This window comes from Microtus pennsylvanicus, chromosome 1 (genome assembly GCF_037038515.1).
Source record: "Microtus pennsylvanicus isolate mMicPen1 chromosome 1, mMicPen1.hap1, whole genome shotgun sequence".
Classification (NCBI taxonomy): Eukaryota; Metazoa; Chordata; class Mammalia; order Rodentia; family Cricetidae; genus Microtus; species Microtus pennsylvanicus.
Window position 1 is genome coordinate 158235100 of NC_134579.1, and position 11701 is coordinate 158246800.

The window sequence follows — 11701 nt, forward strand, 5'->3', positions numbered from 1 at the left end:
AAAATAATAACTACTAGAGAGCCCTGATCCAAATTGTTCAGAACACTCAACCACATAGGAGTAGGATACGGAAAGAGTGGAAACTGAGCTGCTGATGGAGATAACCAGGGTCCAGGAATACTACTCTATTTATAGATTATCCCAGTCCTTTTGCTTTCTTTTCTGCATTTAGAGACCTTATCACAAGATTCCACTATGATAGGAACCACAGTATTTAAATCTAATTTTTAATAGAAGCTCAAACCCCATACCGTATCACAGAGTCCATTTGACCTAAATTTTACTGTTCAACGTTCATACAAAAGCAGTTATTTTTAACGATTTGTCAGTTTACTGTTTACTAGGCTGCTGCTATATTCTTCTTCCATCATACTCCTCTGATATTTTCCAAAGCTTATAATACTGTGTGTGCTCACCGTCAGTCTTGGGTCTCCTTGAATTTAATTGGCCTTTGTGGGCATTGTCCTTCCTCTGACAAGAGATGCCATTTCCAGGTATGTAGATTAAGCATAGCTGAATGGATCAGGCAGCCCAGCAGGAGCAGCAGCAAACCGTAAAATCCATGATTTTAAAGTGTCAGGATCAGTATTTCATGGATCCTCCTGTTAATTCTAGAATCAGATCAACTGGGAACAGACTTTGGAGCCAAATGTTGACAGGTGCAGCTACTGCCCTAGTGCCACTGTCCTTTCTCTAATGTGCCCATCTGCTCCCTGGATCCCTCTGTTTCTCTCCAAAGAGTCCATCTTTTGCTTGCATTGCCTCAAACAGCCCACTTTGTCGTTGAAGACAAAGTCCACACAGACAAGTCGATGCAGACAGGAACAGAGCTATTATATGCCATTAGAGCGCCGAAGGCAGCCACTCTGAATAATCCCATCCTGCAAATTGGTTGTTCTGTCTGTGCTGCTCTAATTACCCAATATTCTCTGCATGCATTAGGATTTTTTTTCTGTCTGCACATAAGCAAATAAGAGTGGTAATTAAACTGTTGGTAATGGATAAAAATGTTTCAGTGAATTTATTCATATAAATGTTTTCATAAACAACTAATCACTAAACATTATTTTTCTGCTATGGTGGTTAATAAAAGGCATTTCCTACTCTCGGGAGTCTATAAAAGATGGTATTTATTAGTAAACTATTTACTATTAAAATTCGGTATGAACTATTTTGTTGAAGAATCATAAGGAAAAGGATACTACTTTGCAGGTTATATTGTGAGCATGGGCTACACCAGACTGAGTGTCTGTGCTGAATTGCTTCCGTTCATTTCCTCCCCAATTCCATCTCCTTCTATGTCCCTACTTTTTCTGGAATTCATGACCTTTTTATTTAATGTTGTTTTGTGTGAGTGTACGCACAAAGTACTGAGTCTACCTCCTATACACATGTGTTTAGAGCTAGAGTTTGTCTAACTTCTCTGAGAGCTCATCACTAGAGAAAATTGATTTTCCCTCTCTCAGCTGCCATTGATTGCCTAAAGCTTTCATGTAGAGGTGAGGCCCTTACAAAATTTCCCCCACTCAGTGACAGCTCATCAGCTGTATTGTCATTAGTGAGCATGCATTGTTTAGATGACATAATGTTGGTATTTGAAATGTACAGTGTCTGTATCATTGTTTTGTCCAGGTACCCTTTGACTCTTATAATCTTTCTACTGCTATTTCTCCTCTGCCCTCATTGTGTGAGTAAATCTTTAACTAGTCAAAATGCAGACAATAAGTGACCATGGGATGCTCAGCCCCAAATGCTGCAAGGGTGAAGCACAGATATGGAGGGACTGGGAAATGAGTGGGATTTGGATGCATAATGTGAACTTCCCAAAGAATCAATAAAAAGTCATTAAAAAAACCAAAAGCATAACTTGTCTAATGCTTAAAGTATCCCTGCCTTTCTGTAGTCTCTTTAAACAGGAAGGTAGGGCCTAGATACCTGTATAAAAAACATTTAAATGAACTATAGATTGTCAGAGTTTGATCAATTGACTTAGGTTTTATTATTAAACACTTTATACCACGATGCAAAGTTAAGAATCCCAACTTCTAATGTCAAAATTTGGTCTCTTTTGGGTTAGGGATATACGTTGAGATGCTCTCACATGGTCTTGGCAGCAGCAATGGCTGCATGTCCCAGCTTGCTAGGCCCTCCTGGTAACAGGTTTGGAAAATATCTGATACTGAACACAGAACTTCATTTTGTGTTTTATGCATCCCATGTTGTTTCATAGTCCGCCCCACAATACAAGTAAGAATTATAATTATTTTCCTAGTATGTGACTTTGCACAAGGATTGGGGAACATTTCAAAGCTGTATCATAGTTCAGGAGAACATTACCAGTGTTTATGGTGTTTAGGGCTATTTTGGTAGATGAACATTGGTTTTAGTGACCAACTCTGATACTAGTTGTCTTGGGCAAATTCTAAACTTGTCTTAATTTCCTCAGCCAAAATAATTGATAATAAGAGTTGTAGGGACATTGCATATTTTATTAATTAAGAAAGTCTTTTTTTAAGCATTGAACACGCGTTCTTAAACCCTGAAATATATCTCCTACTGCTTACTTAATATAAGCATAGAACTGATATCATGCATGCATAAACCTATATTATTTAATTTTTCATCATATAAAACAAGTATTTTCCCCATGAACTTTTAAGTTATTATATGTAGACATTACTATCATGAAAAAAAGACAGCATTTCTGTGATACCATCTCTGAGTCCATCTGATGACAGGAGTGTATTGCATTCCTCTCCTGAACTGAATATGTTCACTCTCTTCTGAAATGAGTTGGTGCTTCCAGAAAATCATAACAAGAAAAAGTGTAATTCTTTTTTGGGAGTAGGCACATTTCTTTTTTTCTCAATCCTACCACTTATAAAGATCCATATGACAATGAAGATTTGGAGTTGGAAAGAGCTCTGTGTATATGCCACTGCTGCCACAGCTATCTGATTCCAAGTTTCAGTCTTTCCACTGTGAAATGGGGATAATAACACAACATAATCCGGCGGTGTTAGGATCTAATGTGATGTTTATAACTTGCTTAGAACACAGCTCAGCTGAATAGTTGCCATCTCTTACAATATATTTAAGGATATATTTGCAGTATTATATGGATTCATTTTCCATTCTGAGGCTAGGAAATGCACTTTGACATGGTGGTGTGTAAAAATACTTATGTTGCTGAGGCTATCCAGGTCTCTGAGTTATCCAGCCTCTGAATTCCGGGGCTCAAGTTGGCTACCCATCACAGGTGGCCTACCCCTTGTGGCCTGGGTCTCAGGCTGGACTTTTCATTGATTGGCCACTCCCATAATTTCTGTGCCACCTTTACCTCAAGGCTATCACTGTAAGTTTTAATCAAAGATTCAGGTATCTGTAATTACTTTGCATTTCTGTTTCAAGATTGCCTCAGGACATACTCAAGAACAAATACCTTATTGTTGGGTGAAATACAGAAACAGACTTTGAAGCACTAGATACAGCCAGTTCATCTATGACTGCAGCTGAAATACTGAAAAGTGGTTCCAGCAGGCATAAAAGAGAGAAGGAAAGATGAGGGAATGGTTACAGAAAATAATTGCAATAAGATAGATTAACTTTAGAAACATTTGTATTTTTCAACCCCTTTGAGTTTTCAAGTGAATATATTAATATTTTTAGAAATTAAAGGAAAACTACAGAAAGCAAACATTTAAAAGCAAATTGAACAAAACTCAATTTCATTCCTTACCCCAAAGGCATGGCCTGATTATGTCTAGTCTATTTGAAAGTGACATTAACTCCTTGTAGCTTTAAGGTTGGTATTTAGTAAAAGATCTTTTCACTTCAATTAATAGAATAATATCTTAGGATAATTATATGATATTTTGGGAAACTTTGAGATTTTCAGGGTTATTGTAGATAGAGCAAGGCTGCAAGATGCAATGCTTAGCTCACCAGCTCTTTTCAGGAGGATCAGCACCTCTTAGATAAAAAATGAACAAGGAGGGCCCTGATGGGAAATGAGGTCAAACAGGCAGCCACGAGCTGGTGGGAGAGGCAACAACCCCAGGGGAACAGATTGAATGGTGAGCATACTAATACTAAGGGAAATATATCACATGGAAGACTGGGTTTATTTTATTAAATGTCAGATTTTAATATTCTCTCTCTCTCTTTCTCGCTCGCTCACTCTTTCACTCTGACATAGTATACATGGAGATCCTAAAACAGCTTGCAGGCATTGGTTTTCACCTTCTACCATATGAGTTCCAGGGGTTGAACTCAGGTTTGGTAGCAAGTGCCAAAAACAGTTTCACTGACTTCCAGAAATTAGTATAACAGAAAAAAAGTAAACTTATAACTAGTCTAACTAGTCAAAATTTGGAGATTCCAGTGACTGTTGAGTGCTCAGATATAAAGGAGACACCTATATTACCCCTTCTAAGATTCAAGAAACATCATAGAAAAGACAATGTAAAGATTGTAAAAATCAGGGGTTAAGTAGAAGTTCTATAAAATGGTGTCTTCTGGATAGAACATGGCTGATATACTTAAGAGTATGCAGAAGCTTTGTCTACCTGAACAAAATAATAAGGCATGGAAGTAGGAAGAGGACTAACTGGAAAGGAAAGAAGGAGCTCCAGGAAAGGGAGGGAGATGAGTGAGGGTTAACAGGGGTGAAAATGCTTACAATTGTATAAAATTGTCAGTCATTTAAACTATTCATCAAAGATGTATTGATTAAAACAAAACTGTAGAAATTGGCAAGAGCAGGTGAGAGTGCCAGGTGGAAAGAAGGGGTTAGCTTGCAGAATTAAATAAAAAGATCAGGCTAAACTTTATGGATGGGAAAAGACTTGGAAAAGGTTCAAGAAAGAACTATGCAAATATCCAGAACTCACGAAACCAGACAGAGAGAGCAGTGAGTGCAAAGCCTCAAGGCAGGGTGCACCGCACAAGTTCAGATACCAAAGGGGAGATTAGTGTCTTATGCAGAATGAATTGAATAAGTACAAGGCACAGAAGAGGGTCAGCAGGCTAACTGGAAGTTGTAGCATGCAAGGGTCTATGGGCTTTTAGATAGGTTTTATTCAGTGTGAAACTGAGAGGAGTTGCAAAGTTTTGCCTAAGATTTTTATAAGATCTACGTATTCTATATATCTAGTCATAATCCATGTGGAAGGAGATAGATAGGGCGGTAAGAAGAGTGTCATTCCATGAACTAGATAGAAGGTTATGCAACAATGCTGTCAAACCATGCTGGTGACTCAGACTAAAATCCTAACAGTGGAAAGGATGCTGCCATTATCTGCACTATTTAGCCATTAAAGTTTTGAATGTATATCCATTGGGATTTACTAGGAGAAATCCTAAGACTTTTGGCATATTACTTTCACTTTCGTGTTTTCTGTCTCTGAGTCCAGGTTTTTAATAATCAGCTGAGTAAACAATTCTAATTCTTTCTAGCTGCTCATGACAGCACATGAAATCATTTAAGGATGTACTTGACCTTCCAAGCATACTGAACAGAGGCAGAGGGTGGTGGAGCTTGAACATGGATATCCTCTTGTAAGATGATTCACCAGGCAAGGAAGGAGTATAAGCAATAGAGGAAAAAACTTTACTACAGAGTACTTTGTGTCCTTCGAAGTATTTTAGTTATTTTTAGTAATAATTATTGTCCAGTCTTTCTTCATTAGTAATATTTAGGTAAAAGGAGTTGGTGAAACTGTAAACATCAATGGATATATTTTAACAAATTTCTCGCCCAGACCCTTCATTTGGAATTGTGCCACAAGAGTACTGGTCTGAAGAGTTACACGGGTCGTTGTTCTCAGAGACAGCCTCTGCATATTTGTCTGTTAAATAAGCATCAAATCATGCATGCGTGTCATTAACTTGTTTAAGGTCTCTGGAAGGAGCAGCACCCACAGGCCCTGACTAAGTTGTCAGAGTGTGGCCTTCTGTACCTTACTTTCCACACTGCAGCATAATTCTTCAGTTCACTTTTCATTTGTTGGGATTTCCAATCACAAGCATCAAGGCTAAATCAATTTAGTATGAAAATGAGTCCATTGGATGACAGCTTACATAATTACTAGAAACACTAAGTCTAGAAGTGGCGACAAGGGAGGTCAGTCTCAGTGGGAAACAAAGCAGGTCATGGCTTAGGTCAATAGCCTGCCAGAACTCTGCTGGAGACCTCCCAGTGCATCTTCCCTGGAGCTGACAGAACTCTGGTCTGGGCCTCCACTCTAGACTCCAGTCCCTAACAGGAGTACTCAACTGACTGATCGCCAATTGTGTGACTTGATTTGGCTCTCCGAGTTCAAGAAAGAACCCCCTGGACCCTTCTACTGTGTCATCAAAGGTACTTGGTTCACTTGCATCATACTATGGCAGATTTCTTTCCTTGCAGAAAATATCATGTTAGATAGCCATACAGAGGAATGCAATTAAAAACCCCTGAAAGGACAAACCCAGTGAAATACATAATGCTTGGAGCATACCTTACCTTTGTCCTAATGGCCTCACTCTATGCTTTATTCTAGGGCATGTTTTTATTGAAAATATTAGCACTAAATTAGAAATTTCTTTTTTTAAAAAAGATTTTTAAAATTTTTACATTTCTTGTACTTGCATGTATCTGTGTGAATCAGGTGCTCGTCGGGTACCTTCAGGGGAGGGAAGAGGACATTGAACACTCTGGGACTAGAGTTGTATGTGGTTGTGAACTGCTAAGGTTGGGAGCTGAGAACAAAATTCAGTTTATTTTGCAAAAGTAGCAAGTGCTGTGCACTGCTGAGCCATCTCTATTTCCACAACCTAGAAATCCTTACAGATTGAATATATATCTCTTTCAAGTTTATATGTTAAAAGTCCATCTACCTCAGCAAACCAGTGTAGTACAAAGGCTCAGACTGAATATTCTGGAGTCAGACTGTTGATGTCAACCACATAATATGATCCCAAGACTGGATTGCTAAAAAGATTCAGAGCCTTGTTATGTGTATAGTAGTGACCATGGCAGGCTATGCAGGCTATGGGCAGTGGAAAAGAGAAATCATTGTGTTCATTATTACACTGTAGCTGTGTGAAAGATTAGCTATTCCTTATCTCATTGTTGTAGGGTCCTGGGATAATTTTTAAGACACCAAGATAATGAAATAAGCATGGTATGTTTATTCATTTAAATGATTTAAGTCAAATTTAAGAATTAATATTTTCCATGCCAAAGAGTTCTTTAAATTAGCTTGCTTTATTTATTTATCTGTTATTTATTTATTTGTGTGTGTGTATGTATGTATAGTGTGTGTGCATGCATGTGTTCACAAGTGTGCTAGTGAAGAGGTCAAAGGAAAATTTCAGTTTTATTTTCTATATTTGGGTTCTAGGAATTAAACTCTCATCAACAGACTTGGAGGCAAGACTGCTTTCTCACTTAGCAATCTTGCTGGCTCTAACTTTCTTCTTAAATGAGACTTTGAGATGGCTTAACACTTAACACTTGTTCTTGTCGAGGATCCAGGTTCAGTTTTTATTACCCACATAGTGACTTACAACTGTCTATAACTTTAGTTCCTGGTGATCTGATGCCTTCTTCTGACCTCCTTGGGAATCAAGCATGCACATGGTACACATATATACATGTAGACAAAAGACAAATTCATATGAAATTATTAAATGGATCTTTCAGAATTTCATACTACAAGTGGAGTGGTGACCACTGTTAACCCTATCATTTTTTCTTGATTTGCTGTTTTAAATTGTCTGTTTTTCCCCACCTTCACATAGCAACATGTTATCTTGAAAAACTTCAAACTTGCATTAAATATTATGAATTTGAAAAGGAGGTCCTTATTCCTAGTTTGATTTCTATAATTAACATTATCACATTCATAATATGTACATTATATATATTTTTTTGTATTTTTTTTTTTTTGGTTTTTCGAGACAGGGTTTCTCTGTGGCTTTGGAGCCTGTCCTGGAACTAGCTCTGTAGACCAGGCTGGTCTCGAACTCACAGAGATCCGCCTGCCTCTGCCTCCCGAGTGCTGGGATTAAAGGCGTGCGCCACCATCGCCCGGCCTTACATTATATATTTTGTTATAGTAGAAGAGTAAGGCATATGGGCCTTACAGGCCCTTTTTTCTGCCTGTATTATAGAACCAATTATAAAACTCTTTCCTAATTTCTTATTTTTAAAATTGAATAACAATATTGATTTAAAAGTCATGGGAAGGTTAAGTGAGATGACCAGGAGTATGACAGACATTTGATGAATGTTACTTTTTCTCTTTTCTCTTTATATTATTTATTGTCACAATGTTTAAATAATTGTATTGTGAATAAGTGGCCATCCTTGAGTATTCCGCCTTTAAAATCCATAAATGAAATTGATACAATATTTTGAGATGCTCGTGCCAGAAACTAGTAACATTATGCAGTGATTTGCAGATTACATTTGGGCTTTTTCTCTACAATTTCAACTTGTTTTTAGTTGTTGGTGTCCCTTAAGTTAGGTCAGCTAACTACCACTGAACTATAGCCCTAATCAAAGCTAGGATATTTTTTTTTCTGAAGCAGTAGTATTAAGCCACTTTATTTTCCCTGACATGAGACTTTGTTTCTTTGTTTTTTGCTTCAGTTCTAGAAGCATTGCTTTCTTTTTTTTTAAATTAGGGGTACATTGATTTTCCTTGAAACCTTTCACAAAACGTTTTGACCTGCTCCCCCTCTCATTTCTTTGTGTGTACTCCTCACTGGTCATACCAATCTCCATTGCTCACTTTGCCTCGTGCATTCCTCTCTGCTGTGTTTCTTGATCCTATTCACAAAATATGCAATCAGAAAGCACTTAAGTTATGCTTCTGTCTGATCCTTCTTTTCATTTTAAGACAGGCTGGTGCCTTGTGCATCAACCAAGCTACTCTCTGTGCACTTTAAAGCCTTTCTTGATGGCTTTACAGCATGGGGCACATTCTATTCCCCAGCTCCCTCCATGTTTGCAAGATCGGCTCTTGGAAGATATTCTTTTAGTTTTTCATTTTGTCTTCATGTATTCTTGTATTTTCCTAATGCAGTATTACCCATAAGGAATCTACTTTGAATTTTACCTTTACTCTATATAGAACACTTCATTGACAAATAATTGAATTCAAGCAACCGTTTAGAAGGCCATCATTACTATTGGGGATTAGGTTTATTTAATGCTCAGTACATTAATTTCAACAGTTTGCTGTTTTCAGTGTTCCAGTATATATGAATATTTACATTCATATATACTAGATATTATATTATCCACAAATATTTAAATAATAACCAGTGATGGATCTTGGCTTCTAGTTGTCAACAAGTCATTAGCTAACATTTTAAATATTTTGCATCCTAAAATTATGTGTAATAAAGCTTTGCATCCAAATAAATAATTAGGTTCCACATTTATGAAATGGCTCAAGCCCCAAATCCTAGAACTTATAAAGATAAAAATCCACCATTTCCATCAAGGTCTTCTCACATTAATGCTAATTATTTTCCTGACTCTTTGCTGTAGGCTCTAGCAATGAGGGGGCAAAGCACCCATGAATCCTGTGTGGTTATCCTAAAAGCATGGGTTCTAGACGCTTCTTGCTTTCATCTATGTCCATATGAAATTTCCAATCAAATGATGATCACTGGAAAGGGCAAAAATACTTTCAAATCAGTCTTTTAAAATAGTAGTATCTAGACTATAAAAAGAACTATTGAAGCCAATAGTAAAAACAGGTAAAACAGTTTATTTCAAACATGATAATGTAGATGAATATATATATTTCACCCAAAGAGATATTGATGGAAAATAAAATGAAATAATTAAATTTCTTTTAATTTATATTAATATAATGGAAGCCTAGAAGAAAGTGCCCATAAATGGTCACCAGAATGATTCAAATGCAAACAAGAAATGTGGCAATACTAAATATTCCCCAGAATAAAACAGTTGAGACTTTTTTCATGTGGGTGCTGTATATTGAATCAAAGCACAACATGCTGTGAGCTACATCTTTATCCCTGCAGTTTGAACTCCCATACACTACTGATCAGAGATTCAAAATGCTACAATCACTGTAAAAAAAAAATCACTAGGGCATTGTTCATGAGGTGGAATGAATGTTTGCTATATTCCCAGCACTCCAACTTTTAGGCAATATAAAAAAAAGCATCAGAAAGCATTTAGTAATAACTATAGTAGCTTTGTTTGTAATAGTCCAAATTGGACCAAAAGAACCAAAATGTTCTTCATCTGGAAAATGGATTTCCAAACTGCAGTATATCCATAAGGCATACAGGGAGGTGGACTACAGATGTGAAGGCGTAAGTCACAAACAATGCCACACCAATTTGGGATTATGATTAATAGGGTGGTATTTATTTAAAGGGGAAAAAACTTACAGATCACTGTCCCAGGCAACAGCCCTCTATGCAACCAGGAAAGGAGTCTAGTCGCCGGCGGAGCAGGAAGTGAAGAGAGCGAGAAGAGGGAAGTGGCCGCTTTTTTTTAAAGGGAGAGAGACCACGCCCCAATGGGCTCGTATCTCAGCAGCTATAGGTTGGAGGAGCGGGAGGACCTCCTGCAACACAGATGCATGGAGTAATGTGCATAAATCTAAGACAGTAATCATGTTGAGTGAAAGAAGCTAGTTTGAAATTGCTATGTATTATATGATTTATTTATATATAACTCTTATAAAAACAATACAACAGGCCATATCAAATCAGTGTTGTCAGGTTATAGGAGAGGAAGAAATCTAACACAGGCATGAGCAGATTTCCTGATGATAGGACATAGATTTTTTTATGTAGGTGATACAATTATATTCACTTTCATGACCAATCACACTAATAATAGAATTGTACCTTTAAAATGTTAAATGTACTATATATGTACATTTTATATCAACAAACAGAACTGAAAAAACAATAGTCTTTGGTTTAAGAAATTATTTAAAAGTAGAATTGGTGGCATAGATCACACACATCTCATCATTTTCTATCTTTTGACTAAGATCAAGTATAGTATTTGTTCTTATCAGTTTAATATTTAATAACACAAACATTCTATCTTCTCACTCATTTTAGTTTTTTGAGACAGGATTTCTTTGTATCTCCATGGCTGTCCTGGAATTCTGTCTGTAGACTGAGATGGCTTCAAACTCATTGAGATCCTCCTGTCTGTGCCTCCCAAATGCTGAGATTAAGGTGTGTGCCGCCACTGATTGGCTTTACTTTTTAATTTGCTAAGTATTGTCTTGAGAATAAAAGACATCTGGAACATGCAATTCATGGGATTTAATTTCCTGTTGTCTTTAATGCTAGCAACATTCATACTTAGAAGACAATATTTATTAAGGGACTGTTAACATAGCAGCATATGAAGTTGTTGTTTGTTGACACCTCTGATCTCAGTAGTGGGTGTTCTTTGCTGTATTATGCTGTATCTCAGGATTATAATTACAGTCCCACAGGATTCTCAGATTTAACCAAAAAAGTGGATATATGGTATTCCGGGTCCTTATAATCTGTGGTAATGCTATACCTCTGCAATGGTAAGACCCAGTAGTTATTAAAGTTATTTTGGTATTTATTTTTGCATGTCTTTAGAGTACTTCAGGACTTTACAAAACTGTATCTCTTAATACTATTTCAATATAACAATTAATTTGGTCTTGAA

At 36.9% G+C, this 11701-nt stretch overlaps 1 non-coding gene across 1 annotated transcript; it reads left to right on the forward strand.

The window, feature by feature from the left end:
* Window positions 1-11012: 11012 nt before the first annotated feature.
* On the forward strand, window positions 11013-11200 carry LOC142842881 (U2 spliceosomal RNA). The gene has a single exon (XR_012909528.1). It is a non-coding gene; the product is annotated as a U2 spliceosomal RNA (small nuclear RNA).
* The last annotated feature ends 501 nt before the right edge of the window (window positions 11201-11701 follow it).